This window comes from Tamandua tetradactyla, chromosome 3 (assembly GCF_023851605.1).
Source record: "Tamandua tetradactyla isolate mTamTet1 chromosome 3, mTamTet1.pri, whole genome shotgun sequence".
NCBI lineage: Eukaryota > Metazoa > Chordata > Mammalia > Pilosa > Myrmecophagidae > Tamandua > Tamandua tetradactyla.
Window position 1 is genome coordinate 92,522,502 of NC_135329.1, and position 15,823 is coordinate 92,538,324.

The following is a 15,823-nucleotide window of genomic DNA, read 5'->3' on the forward strand; positions in this document are numbered from 1 at the left end:
GTATGAAGACTTTCCAGAACGACCTGTACATTTTTATTTCATGCACCAGCATCCCTCGGTCAGAGAATCTGAGCAGCATCCACCGAGGGAGGTGTAGTTAAAGCTCCCCTCTAGCCCTGCACTGGGAATGAGGGTCTTCGCATAGATGATTGGGTTTGCTGGGCCACGGGCTCAGCAGGCCTCATAAAGGTTTCTGTGGACCCCCTGCTTCCCCAGCGCCTGCTTGGGGCTGGGCACACAGCAAGGGCTCAATAAATATTGATCAAGTGAACAAAGCAACAAATTCAGTATGAAAAACAGGACACGAAAATACCAGCACTGTGTTGAGGCAGAAAGAATTACTAACGGAGTTGAGGAAAAAGAGAGTAACCAGGAGATACTGTGAAAGTGGAGAATGTTTGGTTTCAGTTGGACAGTTAGGGGTGAAGCACTGAACCATGTGGTCAGATAAAAAAATCCAAGACCAGTTTTGAAATGGTGAGCTGTAGCTGCTATCTTGAAGTATCAATGAATTCCTTCTAATGCTAATCAAGCCCTCTTCTCGGACGCCCACCAGTGCTCAGGCGTGGACCTGGTTTGGTGCCTCTGGCTGCACTGGCGTGGCAGTGACATGTCCATGGGACCCCTAGTCTGCCCGAGAAGGCGAAGGCCCCACGCGGCACAACGACGGGCTGTGACCCCAGGTGCTGTAACAGGGATACTTCAAGGTCATCTACTCCAAAAACTCACCCAGGCATTGAGGAGAAGCAGCTTGGAATCACAGCTAAGTCACTAGGAACCACATTCATCAAGAGTTAATTTTCAATTTTTTAGAAGATAGAATCTCCCCATGATCTGACATCGTGCAAAGAAAAGAAAACATGCTGAGACATGGCGGACTGTCAACACAGGATAGCTGTTATTCTGTCATTAGTACCACACACTGAGGGCAAAATTCTGAAGTATCTGGAAACCCTTAGACAGTTAACCATACATGAGAAATCTTGGCTTCATTTGAAATTGTCAAAACCTGGAAGCAACCAATATGTCCTTCAATCGGTGAATGGAAAAACAAACCATGGAACATCCAGACAAAGGGACATGTTATTCACGGGTAAAAGAAATAAGCTATCAAGCCACAAAATGACATGGAAGAAACTCGAGTGCAAATTGTTAAGTCACAGAAACCAGTCTGAAAAGGCTGCATACTGTGGGACTCCAACTATTTGACATTCTACAACTATATGACACTCTAGAAAAGGAAATACTATAGAGACAATAAAAAGATTGGTGGTTACCCGGGGTTCAGAGGAAGGGGAGGTGGGATAGAACACAGGAAGTTTTTAGGGAGGTGAAACTATTCTGTGTTATACTGCAATGGTGGATACACGACATTATGCATTTGTCAAAATCCATAGAACTGTACAACACAAAGAGTGAACGCTGGACAATTAGGTAAGAAAAAGAAATAAAAGCCATCCAAATTGGAAGGGCAGAAGTAAGGCTATCTGTTTGCATATGACATGATCCTACATGAAAAAAATTCTAAAGAATCTGCTAGAACTAATAAATGAATTAAGCACAGCTGCAGGTTACTAAATCGACACCCAAAAAAGTTGTATTTCTACACACAAGCAATAAACCATCTTCAAAGGAAATTAAGGATGCAATCCATTTACAATAGCATTGAAAAGAATAAAATATTTAGATCAAATTTACCTATGGAGGTTGTGCTGGTTTGAAAGGATGGATATCCCCTAGAAAAGCCATGTTTTAATCTAAATCCCATTTCGTAAGGGTACAATAATCCCTATTCAATACTGTAATTAGATCATCTCCCTGGAGATATAACCCAATCAAGGGTGGTTGTTAAGATGGATTAGGGGAGATGTGTCTCCACCCATTTGGGTGGGTCTTGATTGGTTTTCTGAAGTTCAATAAAAGAGGAAACATTTTGGAGAATCAGAGATTCGGAGAAAGCAGAGAATGCTGTAGTACCACGAAGCAGAGAATCTACCAGCCAGCGACCTTTGGAGATGAAAAAGGAAAATGCCTCCCGGGGAGCTTCATGAAACAGGAAGCCAGGAGAGAAAGCTAGCAGATGATGCTGTGTTCATCATGTATACTTCCAGCTGAGAGAGAAGCCCTGACTGTGTTCACCATGTGCTTTCTCACTTGAGAGAGAAACCCTGAACTTCACTGGCCTTCTTGAGCCAAGGTATCTTTCCCTTGACAGGCAAAAAATAAAACATTTTGACTTCATCAAAATTAAAGACTTTTGTGCTTCAAAGAACACTATCAAAAGAGTGAAAAGATAACCTACAGAATGAGAAGATATTTGCAAGTCATATATCTGATAAGAGATTAATATCCAGAATGCATAAAGAAGTCTAACAATTCCACAAAAACAAAACAATCCAATTCAAAAACGGACAAGAGACTTGAACAGGCATTTCGCCAAAAAATATATATAAATGGCCAACAAACACATTTAAAGTCACTAAACATCATTAGTCAGCAAGGAAACGCAAATCAAAACCACAATTAGATACCAGTTCACACTCACTAGAGCGACTGTAATCAAAACGACAGATAGTTATACTTATCGGCAATGATGTGGAGAAACTGGAACGCTTGTGCATTGCTGGTGGGAATGTAAAATAGAGCAGTCACTGTGGAAAATAGTTTGGCAGTTTCCAAAAAAGTTAAACACAGAATTACTATATGACTGGGCATACCCCAAATAATTGAAAGCAGAGACTCAAACAGATGCTTGTACACCAATGTTCACAGAAGCATTATTCACAAGAGCCCAAAGGTGGAAACAACTCAAGGATCCATCAATAGATGAATGGATAAACAAACTGTGGTCTATACACACAGTGGAAAACTACACAGCCATGAAAAGGAATGACATCATGAGATATGCTATAACAGGGATGAACCTTGAAAAATTATGGCAAGTGAAATAAGTCAAACACAAAAAGAAAAATATTGCATCATTCTGGTTATATGAGCTATGTGAAATAGGTAAATTAAAAGATACCGAAAGTAGAGTTTACTAGGAGCTGGGGGAAGGGAGGGGGAGATTGGGAGTTACTGCTTAATGGGTGTCATGGTTAGGGACACATGTCAACTTGGCCAAGTTGTGGTACCTGTTTATCTGATTGGGCAAGTGCTGGCCTGTCTGTTGCAATGAGGACATTTCATAGGATTAGCCCATGATCACGTCAGCTGCATGCACAGCTGATTCCATTTGTAATCAGCCAAAGGGGAGTGTCTTCTGCAATTAGTGATGCTAAATCTAATCATGGGAAGCCTTTTAAGGAGGACTCAGAGGAGATAGGTTCCATTCCTGCTTTGGCTGGTGAGCCTCTCCTGTGGAATTCGTCCAGGCCATCCATCGGAGTCATTGGCTTCGCAGCCTGCCCTGTGGATTTTGGACTCTGCGTTTCTACGGTCACGTGAGACACTTTCATAAATTTTATATTTGCAAGTGTTCCCTGTTGATTCTGTTTCTCTAGAGAACCCTAACTAATACAATGGGTACAGAGTTCCTGTTCGGGATGATGAAAAAGTTCTGGAAATAATGGTGACTGTTACACAACAGCATGAATGTACTTAATAAACTGACTTGTATCCCTGAAAAGTAAACTCACCAATTAAAAGATATAAACCGGAAGAATGGATTTAGAAATATGAACCATTTATATACTGCTTATAAGAGACTCATTTTAGATCTAAGGATATAAATAGATTGAAAATGAAAGGATGGAAAGAGGCATTCTATGCAAACTTTTAACCAAAAGAAGCAGGGGTAGCTATATTAATATCAGATAAAATAGAACTTAAATGTAAAGATGTCATAAGAAACAAGGAAGGTCACTATATATCAATAAAAAGGACAATTCATCAAGAAGAAATAACAACCATAATGTTTATGTTCCCAGTCAAGGAGCTCCAAACTACATTAGGCAAATACTGGCTAAATTCAAAGGAGCACTTGACATTTGAATAATAATAGTGGGAGATTTCAATACACCACTCTTGATAGAACAACTCCACAAAAGTTCAATAACGAAGCAGAGAATTTAAACAGTGTAATGAATGCATTAGGCCTCATTGAAATATATAACTTGGTACATCCTAAAATATAAGGATATACATTCTTCTCTAGTGCTCAGGGGACATTCTCCAGAATAGATCATATGCTGGGACACAAATGAGGGCTTTATAAATTTAATTAGATTGAAATTATTCAAAACACTTTCTCTGAGCACAGTGGAATTAAGTTGGAAATTAACAATCACCAAAGAACTGTAACTTTACAGTTACAGTTGGAGATAAAACTATATATATATAACAATATATATATAATATATATTATATATATTTATAAACAATATATTGCTTGTTTATGGAGATAAAACAATATATATTATATACATAATATATATGGAGATTATATACAATATGTATATGGAGATTAAACAACATATTTTAAAATAGTCTGGTAAATATCTGAAGCTATTGAAAATGAAAATATAACATATCAAAACTTGTGTAATGCAGCAAAGGCAGTGCTGACAGGGAAACATATCACTCTAAATGCCAACGTTGAAAAAGAAGAATGGGGCAAAAATAGAGGATCTAACTGTTCACTTGGAGGAACTAGAGAAAGAACAACAAACTAACCCCAAAGCAAAAAGAATAAAAGAAATAAAGACTAAAGCAGAAATAAATGAACTGGAAAACAAAGAAACAATAGAAAGAATCAACAAAACTAAAAGTTGGTTCTTTGAGAAGAATCAATAAAATTGATGGACCCCCAGCTAGACTGACCAACGAAAAACAAGAGAGGGTGCAATAAACAAAATTAGAAATGAGAAGGGAGTCATTCCTATGGATCTTGAAGAAATTTTTAAAATCTTGAGAGAATACTATGAACAACTATACACTAACCAACTAGACAACTTAGATGAAATGGACAAATTTCTAGAAACATATGAATTACCAACAGTGTCTTGAGGAAAAATAGAAGATCTTAACAAACCAATTACAAGTTATTAAAAATTGATAACTAATTTTAGCTCTCAAAAATTTTCCTACAAAGAAAAGTCCAGGGCCAGGTGGCTTCACAGGGGAATTTCATCAAACATTCCAAAAAGAACTAACACCAATTCTGCTCAAACGCTTTCAAAAACTTGAAAAAGGATCACTACCTAACTCATTTAATGAAGCTAATATCACTTTAATACCAAACTAGATAGAGATGTTATAAGAAGAGCAAACTACAAACCAATTTCCCTAATGAACACAGATGAAAAAATTCTCAACAAAATCCGAAGAAATCGAATTCAATGATACATTAAAAGAATTACACATCATGTCCAAGTGGGATTTATACCAGGAATTCAAGGGTGGTTCAACATGAGAGAAACAATTAATGTGATACAGCATATTAATAAATTCAACAGGAAAAATCATGATCATATCAATCAATGCTGAAAAAAACATTTGACAAAATTCAACATCTTTTTCTGACAAAAACACTAGAAAAGGTAGGAATTGTAGGAAACTTCTTCAACATCATAGAGGGCATATATGAAAAACCCGCAGCCAGCATCATTCCCCTTAAGATTGGGAGCAAGACAAGGATGCCCACTGCCACCACTATTATTCAACATTGTACTAGAAGTCCTAGCTAGAGTGATTAGGCAGGAGAAAGGAATAAAAGGCATCCAAATTGGAAAGGAAGAAGTAAAACTTTCGTTATTCGTAGATGACATGATGCTAGTATTGGAAAATCCTGAGAAATCCACGACAAAGCTACTTGAGCTAATAAACAAATTTAGTATACTGGTGGGCTACAAGATTAACGTACAAAAATAAGAAATGTTTCTATATACAAAGAATGATCTAAATATAGAGACAATTAAGGACAAAATTCCACTCAAAATAGCCACTAAAAGAATCAAGTATTTAGGGATAAGCTTACCCTGGGAAGTAAAGGACCTGTATGCAGAAAACTACAAAATACTATTAAAGAAATTAAAGAAGATCTAAACAGATGGAAAGATATTCCATACTCATGGATAAGAAGGTTGAATGTTGTTAAGATGTCAATTCTATCTAAATTGATCTACAGATTCAATGCAATACCAATCAAAATTCCAAAAACCTATTTTAAAGACTTGGAAAAGCTAGTTAACAAATTCATTTGGAAAGGAAAGAAACCTCACATAGCTAAAGATATTATAAAAAAGAAGAGCATAAGGTAAATCAGAATACTGGGTAAAGGATGATATGGCCCATATTTTCAAACTTCCACCTCTGTTCAAGACCAAAAGAGTAGAGATATCTAGTTGGTCCAAATTTGTATTTTAGGTAGCACATTATCTAATTTAACTTGTATGGTCAATTTATTTGAACACCATAATTACATGGAATCTTGCATAGGGTGTGAGATTTTTTGGTTTGTACAGGTTAGTATGATGCTCCAATATATCCCAGAGTAATCTGGGCAGAGAATAAAAAAGTATTTGCTAGGTCCCCTTTGGGGACTGGGGAGAAAAGAAGAAATATTCAACTTCCCCATCTGGGGATTTCCTGGTATCTCACAAGCAGTGGGGAAAACCAGTTTACTAGGCTGAACCCTCAATCTTAGGGCTCACCCCTATGAGGCTTATTCCTTGAAAGAAGCTAAGTCTACTGGTAATTATGCCTAAGAGTCGCCCCCAGAGAACCTCTTCTGTTGCTCAGATGTGGTCTCTCTCTCTAAGCCAACTGGGTGGGTGAGTTTACTGCCCTCCCCACTACATGGGACACGACTCTCAGGGGTGTAAATCTCCTTGGCAATGTGGGACGGAAATCCCAGGGATGAGCTCGGGCCTGGCATCATGGGAATGAGAAAGCGTTCTTGATCAAAAAAGGGAGAAGAAAGATATGAGAGAAAATAAAGTCTCAGTGGTTGAGAGGCTTCAAACAGAGTTGAAACGTTATCCTGGAGGTTATTCTTATGCGCTACATAGATACCCCTTTTCAGTTTATGGTGTATTGGAGTGGCCGGAGGGAAGTACCTGAAACTGCTGAACTGTGTTCCAGTAGCCTTGATTCTTGAATTAGACTGTATAATGTATAGCTTTTATAATGTGACTGTGTGATTGTGAAAACCTTGTGTCTGATGTTACTTTTATCCAGAGTTGGACAGATAAGTAAAAAAAAAGGATAAAAAATAAATATTAGGGGGAGATAAAGGGTAAAAATTGGATAGAATGAAATACTGTGGGTCCATGAGAGGGAGGGGTAAGGAGTATGGGATGTATGAGTTGTTTTTCCTTCTTTTTATTTCTCTTTTTGGAGTGATGCAAATGTTCTAAAAATGATCATGGTGAAGAATACACACCTATGTGATGATATTGTGAGCCATAGATTGTACAATATTGTTGGACTGTATGCATGTATATTTCTCAATAAAAATATAAAAAAAGGAAGAGCAAAGTGGGAGGATTAACACTTCCTGACTTAAAACTCATTACAAAGCCATAGTCATAGAAACAGTTTGTTTTTGGCACAAAGATAAGCCAAATTGAGTGCATGGAGATTGACCACCAAATTTATGGTCAATTGATCTTTGACAGGCTCCCAAATCTACTGAATTGGGACAGTATAGTCTTTCCAATAAATGGGCTTGGGAAAACTGGATATCAATAGTCAAAAGAATGAAGGAGGACCCATATCTTATACTTTATACAAAATTAACTCAAAATTGATCAAAGACCTAAATGTAAGAGCCAGTACTATAAAAATCCTGAAAGAAAACATAGGGAAGCTATCTTGAAGACCGAGTGATAGGAGGTAGTTTCCTGAACTTTACACCCAAAGCACAAGCAATGAAAGAAAAAGATAGATAAATGGGAACTCCTAGAATCAAAAGCTTCTGTGTCTCAAAGGATTTTGCTGAAAAGGTGAAAAGGGAGCCAACTCAACGGGAGAAAATATTTGGAAACTGTATACCAGATATAGGTCTGATAATTCATGTACATAAGGAAATTATACAACTCAACAACAAAAGAATAAACAAAATGGACAGAAGATATGAATAGATATTTTTCTGAAGAGCAAATTCAAATCAAAAGATATGAATAGACATTTTTCTGAAGAACCCATGAACAGTTGCTCATCTTTTTTAGCTATAAGGGAATTGAGTATCAAAACTACAATGAAAAACTAGCTCACACCTATAAGAAGGGCTGCTATCAAACAAACAGTAACTACAAATGTTGGAGAGGATGGGGATAAATTGGGACATTTATTTACTGCCTGTGAGACTGTAGAATAGCACCACTGCTATGGAAGACAGTTTGGTGGTTCCTTAGGTAACTAAACTGAGTTGCCCTATGACTCAGCAATAGCACTTCTTGGTATATACCCAGAAGAGCTGATGCAGTGACATAAACAGGCATTTGCATACGATGTTCATAGCAGCATTATTCACAATTGCCAAAAGATGGAAACAATCCAAGTGCCCATCAACAGACGAGTGGATTAACAAAATGTGGTATATACACACAATGGAATATTATGCAGCAATAACAGGAAATGAGGTCCCAAAGCATATGACAACATGGATGAACCTTGAGGACATAAGTGAAATAAGCCAGAAACGAAGGATAGATACTGCATGATCTCGATATTATAACTCTGGTAAAGATGACAATGTCAGCGCTCAGGAGAGCTGAATGTGTTGCTCTGAATAATAGGACAAGAAGTGGTCAGTTCCCAGATGGAAAGTCAATGCAACTTCCTTTGATACTTTGCTCTAGTGTGATCTGGATGAAGATTTTTGGGACCGATGGGGAATGTGGTGCTCTCCTGCCCACATCATCCTCCCTCCTTCCCATTTCTCTCCCTCCCCTCTTCCTTCTTCTTTCCTCTCTCTTTTTTTCTCCATCTCTTTTTCTTCCCTAAACAAAAATAAAGGAAAAAAGTTGATATATATTTTTCCATGCACACAAATTTTAAAAATCCCTCCACAACATGAATGCACGTGTTCCTGGTATAAAAACAAAATATATTGGAGAGAATAAAAAAAGAGTGAACACTAATGTATACAATGGACTTTGGTTAATAATAAAGTATATTGCTCCCTTAATTGTAACAGAAGTACCACACTCATGCAAGATGTTAATAATAGGGGAAATGAGGAGGGGATAAAATAGGAATTCTCTGTATTTTTGACTCAATTTTTCTGTAGACGTGAAACTTAAAAAAAACGCCACATCTGATTTATGCTCCATGGGTGAAAAGACATTGTTAGAACTGGCTACTTAAGAGAGAGCGATTCATCCGTTGGCTGAAGCAAACCAGAGACAATTGCTAATTATATTCAATAGTGCATGAAATCTGCACTTGCAACACAGTAAAATCCAGGACCCAGACAGGTGACATCCAGATGGCTTCACATCTGGGTTTCACAAACCTCCCATTGGGAGGCACCTCCCCTCATGCCTGGATGCAAGTATTTCGCTATACTTTTTTTCTGGCTTTTGCAGATGGACTCCCATGGGTCAGCATATTCAACATATCTGGCAGGCCCATCTCACGTTCTGCACTTCCGCCCATGTCCATTCTTGGCCTCGAATGCCTCATGCAACCTAGGTCTCCTCCCGGCAAGCCCGTCCTGAAACTCTTTCTTGGCCTCATTGTCCTGCTCCCTGTCTCTGCAGCCCACACCGCGCACCATTCCACTCTTGGGCTTGTCAGCCCAAAGCCCAGGGTGCTGGGTTCCTTGTGGGAGCAGGCCGTGTCTGCAGAGTTGCTGCAATCTCTGTATCGGGCACAAAAGCTAATCTTGCATGGCTCAGAAGAATCAGAAGAGACATACATCTGTGAGTCAGGCACCAAGTTCAGCAAGGGGGAGCCTTCCTTGATTTATTGCCTCGAGATGTTTTCGTGCACAGGCTGTCCATGGAGGCCTGCCCAGCGGGGGGATGGCAGCAGTGTGAGGGGCTGAAGGATGCAACCTGGATGCTTCACCCCCTTGCCCAGGGCAGGCCCTGCTGGGCTCGCATGCTGAGAACAATGGATTTGGAAAGTTCTGGAAGGCTGTCTCTAGCTCAAGGGGCTGGGACCCTCTCCTGCCCCAGCAGCTGGCCTGGAGGAGGCTGGCAGAGGCTGGGGGTAAGGGAGCTCTGCCACCCGTCCCTTGCCAAGGAAATGGGAGTGCCTCTTTCCTCTAAGGCATGCTCTCCCCTCTCTTGGCCCTCAGCCCAGGGGTGATGCCAAGGGGCTTCCAGTGGGGGCAGCCTTGTGAGAAAAGCTCGGCTGTGTGTCCGTCAGACGTACTGGAAGTACTGGAAATCCTTGAGCTAGCCAGGAACAATCCTGCAAAGACATTTGTCCTCTGCCCACAGGACTCTGTGCCTGGTGAGGGCATTTGGTGCCCCATGCCTGAGGCCAGGGCTCACCTCAGGCCAGCCTCGCCCCCAGGACAGTGGCCCCTCAGCCAAGGGACTGCCCACCTGGTTGGGAGTTGCTGCCGAGAACCTCCATTTCCTTCATGACAGGGCAGGAAGCATGAAATTCGTTTGCAAGCTGTTGGAATGCAATATACCAAAACTGGAATGGCTTTTAAAAGGGGGAATTTAATAAGTTACACGTTTACAGTTCTAAGTCTATAAAAATGTCCAAACTAAGGCATCCAGGAAAAGATACCTTAATTCAAGGAAGGCCGATGGGTCAGGAACAGCTCTGTCAGCTGGGAAGCCACCACGTGGCTGGCATCTGCTGGTCCCTTGCTCCTGGGCTCCTTTGCTTTCAGCCTCTGCTCCTGTGGGGGTTCCTCAATTTGCCTCTCTGGGGCTGGCCTTCATCTCTTGGCTTCCCTTGGCTCTCTCCAGGTTCTGGCTTGCTTAATGTCTCATGATGATGTCTGCTGGTCTCCAAGAATTTCCAAACATCTGTGTCTCTGTTCTCTGAAGCAACTGATCTCCAAGCATCTCCATGTGTTCCCTTTGTTGGCTCTGAGGCTTCTGTCATTTCTGTAGGCTGACTGTTTCCAAACTGTTTCCTCTTTTAAAGGATTCCAATAAACTAATCAAGGCCCACCTGAAATAGGTTTAGTCACATCTCCATCTAATCAAAAGATCATATTGGGCATGTCACATTTCCCGGCAGATAATCTGACCAAAAGTTTCTACCGACAAGACTGAATCAGGATTAAAAGAAAAGGCTGCCCCCACAAGACTGAATCAGGATTAAAACATGGCTTTTCTGGGGTCCATAATACTTTCAAACCAGCACACACCGAGAGGACACTGTCCACTCCAAAAATAGCTTCAAGTGGAGACGGGAGTGAGATGGACCTGCTAAGAGCAACAGGGGCGCCCTCCTACTTTCCTAGCCCTGGGGCAGGCTGCAGGTGCTGGGCTTGGAAGGGTGGTGGGGTCTGGGTCGGCATAGCTGCCAGGCCAAGGGGAAGCAAATGCACTTCTCTACATGCACAGGGCGGGACTGGAATTTGGGAGGCTGTTGTGGGAGGACAGGATGCTGGCCCTTTCTCTGTCCAACCAGGGTGGTACAGAAAAACCAGGGCTAAACGTGCATAGGTGGTCAACAAGTGCTGGCTACCTTCCTTGCCCTTTCCCTCCCTTCCCAGCAACAGGTCAGCTTGGGATGCAGAGCGTCTGCTGACCTGAGTATCCAGGACACCCTGTACCCAAGACAACAACAGGTTTGTCAGCCAACGGAGCCACACTGACTGTTCAGACACCTCTTCCAGGAAGCCTCCCAACATTTTTGCATGGGGCAATTACACCAATTGTGCCCTGTACTGGTTTGAAACTGTTGTGAACCCCAGAAAAGCCATGTTCTTTAAACCTGTTTCAACATTGTAGAGTGGGATCTTTTTGATTAAGTTGTTTCAATGGAGATGTGACGCATCCAATCGTGAATAGGACCTTTTGATTAGGTGGTTTCCACAGAGATATGTCTCCACCCAGTCAAGGTGGGGTTGCTTACTGAAGCCCTTTAAGAGAGAACCATTTTGGAGAAATCTTCACAGCTGACAGAGTCAACACAAGACCCAGATGTTTGGAGATGCAGAATGTAAATGCTCCCAGAGAAGGTGTTAGAAACCAAAGACCCCAGCAGACACCACCCACGTGCCTTCTCAGCTGACAGAGGTGTTTTGGACCCATCTGCCTTTCTTCAGTCAAGACATTTTTCTCTGGATGTCTTAGTTTAGAATTTTTAAGGTCTTAAAATTATAAACTTGCACCCAGCCTTCCTCTCCCTCTTTCTCCGCCGGCAGCGCTCCTGCCGCCATCCAGCCCTCCTCTCCCTCTTTCTCTGCCGGCGGCGCTCCCGCCGCCATCCAGCCCTCCTCTCCCTCTTTCTCCGCCGGCGGTGCTCCCGCCGCCATCCAGCCCTCCTTTCCCTGATTCTCCACCGGCGGCGCTCCCACCGCCATCCAACCCTCCTCTTCCCCCTTCTGCTCCGGCGGCACTCCGGCCGCCATCCAGCCCTCCTCTTCCCCCTTCTGCTCCGGAGGCGCTCCCACCGCCATCCAGCCCTCCTCTTCCCCCTTCTGCTCCGGAGGCACTCCCACCGCCATCTTGCCCTTCACTTTCCCCTTCTGCTCCGGCGGTGCTCCCACCGCCATCTTGTCCTTCCCTTTCTCCTCCTGCTCCAGCGGCTCTCTAACCACCACCATGCACTCTTCCGCCTTCACCGGCTCCTCCGCCACCGGCCTCGACAGCCTTGCCACCCTCACCTTTCCTCCTCCAGAACAGCTACTGGGGGAGTGGAGACGATACAGAGCAGCTCCCAGAGCCACGACGGAGATCAAAGGGATGGTGTACCCCAGCCTGGAACCGCTGACTGTCTGGGAGAACGAGCTCCGGTGAGATCGCCGAGGGTCGCGGGCTTTCCCAGGCGGGACAGCAAGCGGCCAGAGTCCCTCCCTTCCTCCTTCCCAGGCCAGCTGGCAGAATTGGGGAGGCGGTCCCCTCGGGACACGGCGGCTGGCGCCCCCACCACGCGAGGCCCCCCGGACCAACTGAGAGAGTTCAGTCAGAAATCCCCAGACCGCGGAGAACGGTGACCGGGGGGGTCCCTTCCAAACATGTGACTCCCCGGTCCGGCTGGGAACGGTGCACTCTCCCGGGCTGCGGCGGCTAGCGCCCTCCCGCCACGCTTGGTGCCCCGGGCCAACTAGGAAATTCGGTCGGGCGCTCTCCCAGGCTGCGGCGGCCGGCGACCCTCCCCACGTTCGGAACCCCGGGCCGGCTGGCACTCTTCCAAGCTGCTTCAGCTGGCGAACCTCCCCCATGGCGAGAGTTTTCCAAAGTTAAAGGACCCACAGCACCTTTTACTGGTGGAACCCATAGACAAACGTGTGCCACGAGCGCCACCTACTGGGCAGGATAAGAAAAACAGAGCCCAGAGATTTCACAGAAAAATCTTTCAACCTGTTGGGTCCAACACCCAGGGAAATCTGACTAAATGCCCAGACGCCAGCAGAAGATAACGGATCACGCTCAGAAAATTGAAAATATGGCCCAGTCAAAGGAACAAACCAATAGTTCAAATGAGATACAGGAGCTGGAACACCTAATAATGAATATACGAACAGAAATGGAAAACCTCTTCAAAAAACCAAATCGATAAATTGAGGGAGGACATGAAGAAGACATGGGCTGAACAAAAAGAAGAAATAGAAAAACTTAAAAAACAAATCACAGAGCTTATGGAAGTGAAGGATAAAGTAGAAAAGATGGAAAAAACAATGGAAACCTACAATGATAGATTTAAAAAGACAGAAGATAGAATTAGTGATTTGGAGGATGGAACATCTGAATTCCAAAAAGAAACAGAAACTATCGGGAAGAGAATGGAAAAATTCGAACAGGGTATCAGGGAACTCAAGGACAATATGAACTACACAAATATACGTGTTGTGGGTGTCCCAGAGGGAGAAGAGAAGGCAAAAGGAAGAGAAAAACTAATGGAAGAAATTATCACTGAAAATTTCCCAACTCTTATGAAAGACCTAAAATTACAGATCCAAGAAGTACAGCACACCCCAAAGAGATTAGACCCAAATAGGCGTTCTCCAAGACACTTACTAGTTAGAATGTCAGAGGTCAAAGAGAAAGAGAGGATCTTGAAAGCAGCAAGAGAAAAAAAATCCATCACATACAAGGGAAACCCAATAAGACTATGTGTAGATTTCTCAGCAGAAACCATGGAAGCTAGAAGACAGTGGGATGATATATTTAAATTACTAAAAGAGAAAAACTGCCAACCAAGACTCCTATATCCAGCAAAATTGTCCTTCAAAAATGAGGGAGAAATTAAAACATTCTCAGACAAAAAGTCACTGAGAGAATTTGTGACCAAGAGACCAGCTCTGCAAGAAATACTAAAGGGAGCACTAGAGTCAGATACGAAAAGACAGAAGAGAGAGGTGTGGAGAAGAGTGTAGAAAGAAGGAAAGTCAGATATGATATATATAATACAAAAGGCAAAATGGTAGAGGAAAATATTATCCAAACAGTAATAACACTAAATGTTAATGGACTGAATTCCCCAATCAAAAGATATAGACTGGCAGAATGGATTAAAAAACAGGATCCTTCTATATGCTGTCTACAGGAAACACATCTTAGACCTAAAGATAAACATAGGTTGAAAGTGAAAGGTTGGGAAAAGATATTTCATGCAAATAACAACCAGAAAAGAGCAGGAGTGGCTATACTAATATCCGACAAATTAGACGTCAAATGTAAAACAGTTAAAAGAGACAAAGAAGGACACTATATACTAAGAAAAGGAACAATTAAACAAGAAGACATAACAATCATAAATATTTACGCACCGAACCAGAATGCCCCAAAATACGTGAGGAATACACTGCAAACACTGAAAAGGGAAATAGACACATATACCATAATAGTTGGAGACTTCAATTCCCCACTCTCATCAATGGACAGAACATCTAGACAGAGGATCAATAAAGAAATAGAGAATCTGAATATTACTATAAATGAGCTAGACTTAACAGACATCTATAGGACATTACATCCCACAACAGCAGGATACACCTTTTTCTCAAGTGCTCATGGATCATTCTCAAAGATAGACCATATGCTGGGTCACAAAGCAAGTCTTAACAAATTTAAAAAGATGGAAATCATACACAACACCTTCTTGGATCATAAAGGAATGAAGTTGGAAATCAATAATAGGCGGAGTGCCAGAAAATTCACAAATACGTGGAGGCTCAACAACACACTCCTAAACAACGAGTGGGTCAAAGAAGAACTTGCTAGAGAAATTAGCAAATACCTCGAGGCGAAGGAAAATGAAAACACAACATTTCAAAACTTATGGGACGCGGCAAAGGCAGTGCTAAGAGGGAAATTTATTGCCCTACATGCCTATATCAGAAAAGAAGAAAAGGCAAAAATGCAGGAATTAACTGTTCACTTGGAAGAACTGGAGAAAGAACAGCAAACTACTCCCAAAGCAAGCAAAAGGAAAGAAATAAATGAAATTGAAAACAATAGAGAAAATCAATAAGGCCAGAAGTTGGTTCTATGAGAAAATCAATAAGATTGATGGGCCCTTAGCAAGATTGACAAAAAGAAGAAGAGAGAGGATGCAAATAAATAAGATCAGAAATGGAAGAGGAGACATAACTACTGACCTCACAGACATAAAGGAGGTAATAACAGGATACTATGAACAACTTTACGCTAATAAATACAACAATTTAGATGAAATGGACAGGTTCCTGGAAAGACATGAACAACCAACTTTGAATCAAGAAGAAATAGAT

At 42.0% G+C, this 15,823-nt stretch overlaps 1 protein-coding gene across 1 annotated transcript in view; it reads right to left on the bottom strand.

Annotated features, from left to right (window-relative positions):
* Window positions 1–15,823, bottom strand: part of GLI2 (GLI family zinc finger 2) — a 267,100-nt gene that overhangs the window by 37,948 nt on the left and 213,329 nt on the right. The window lies entirely within an intron of this gene.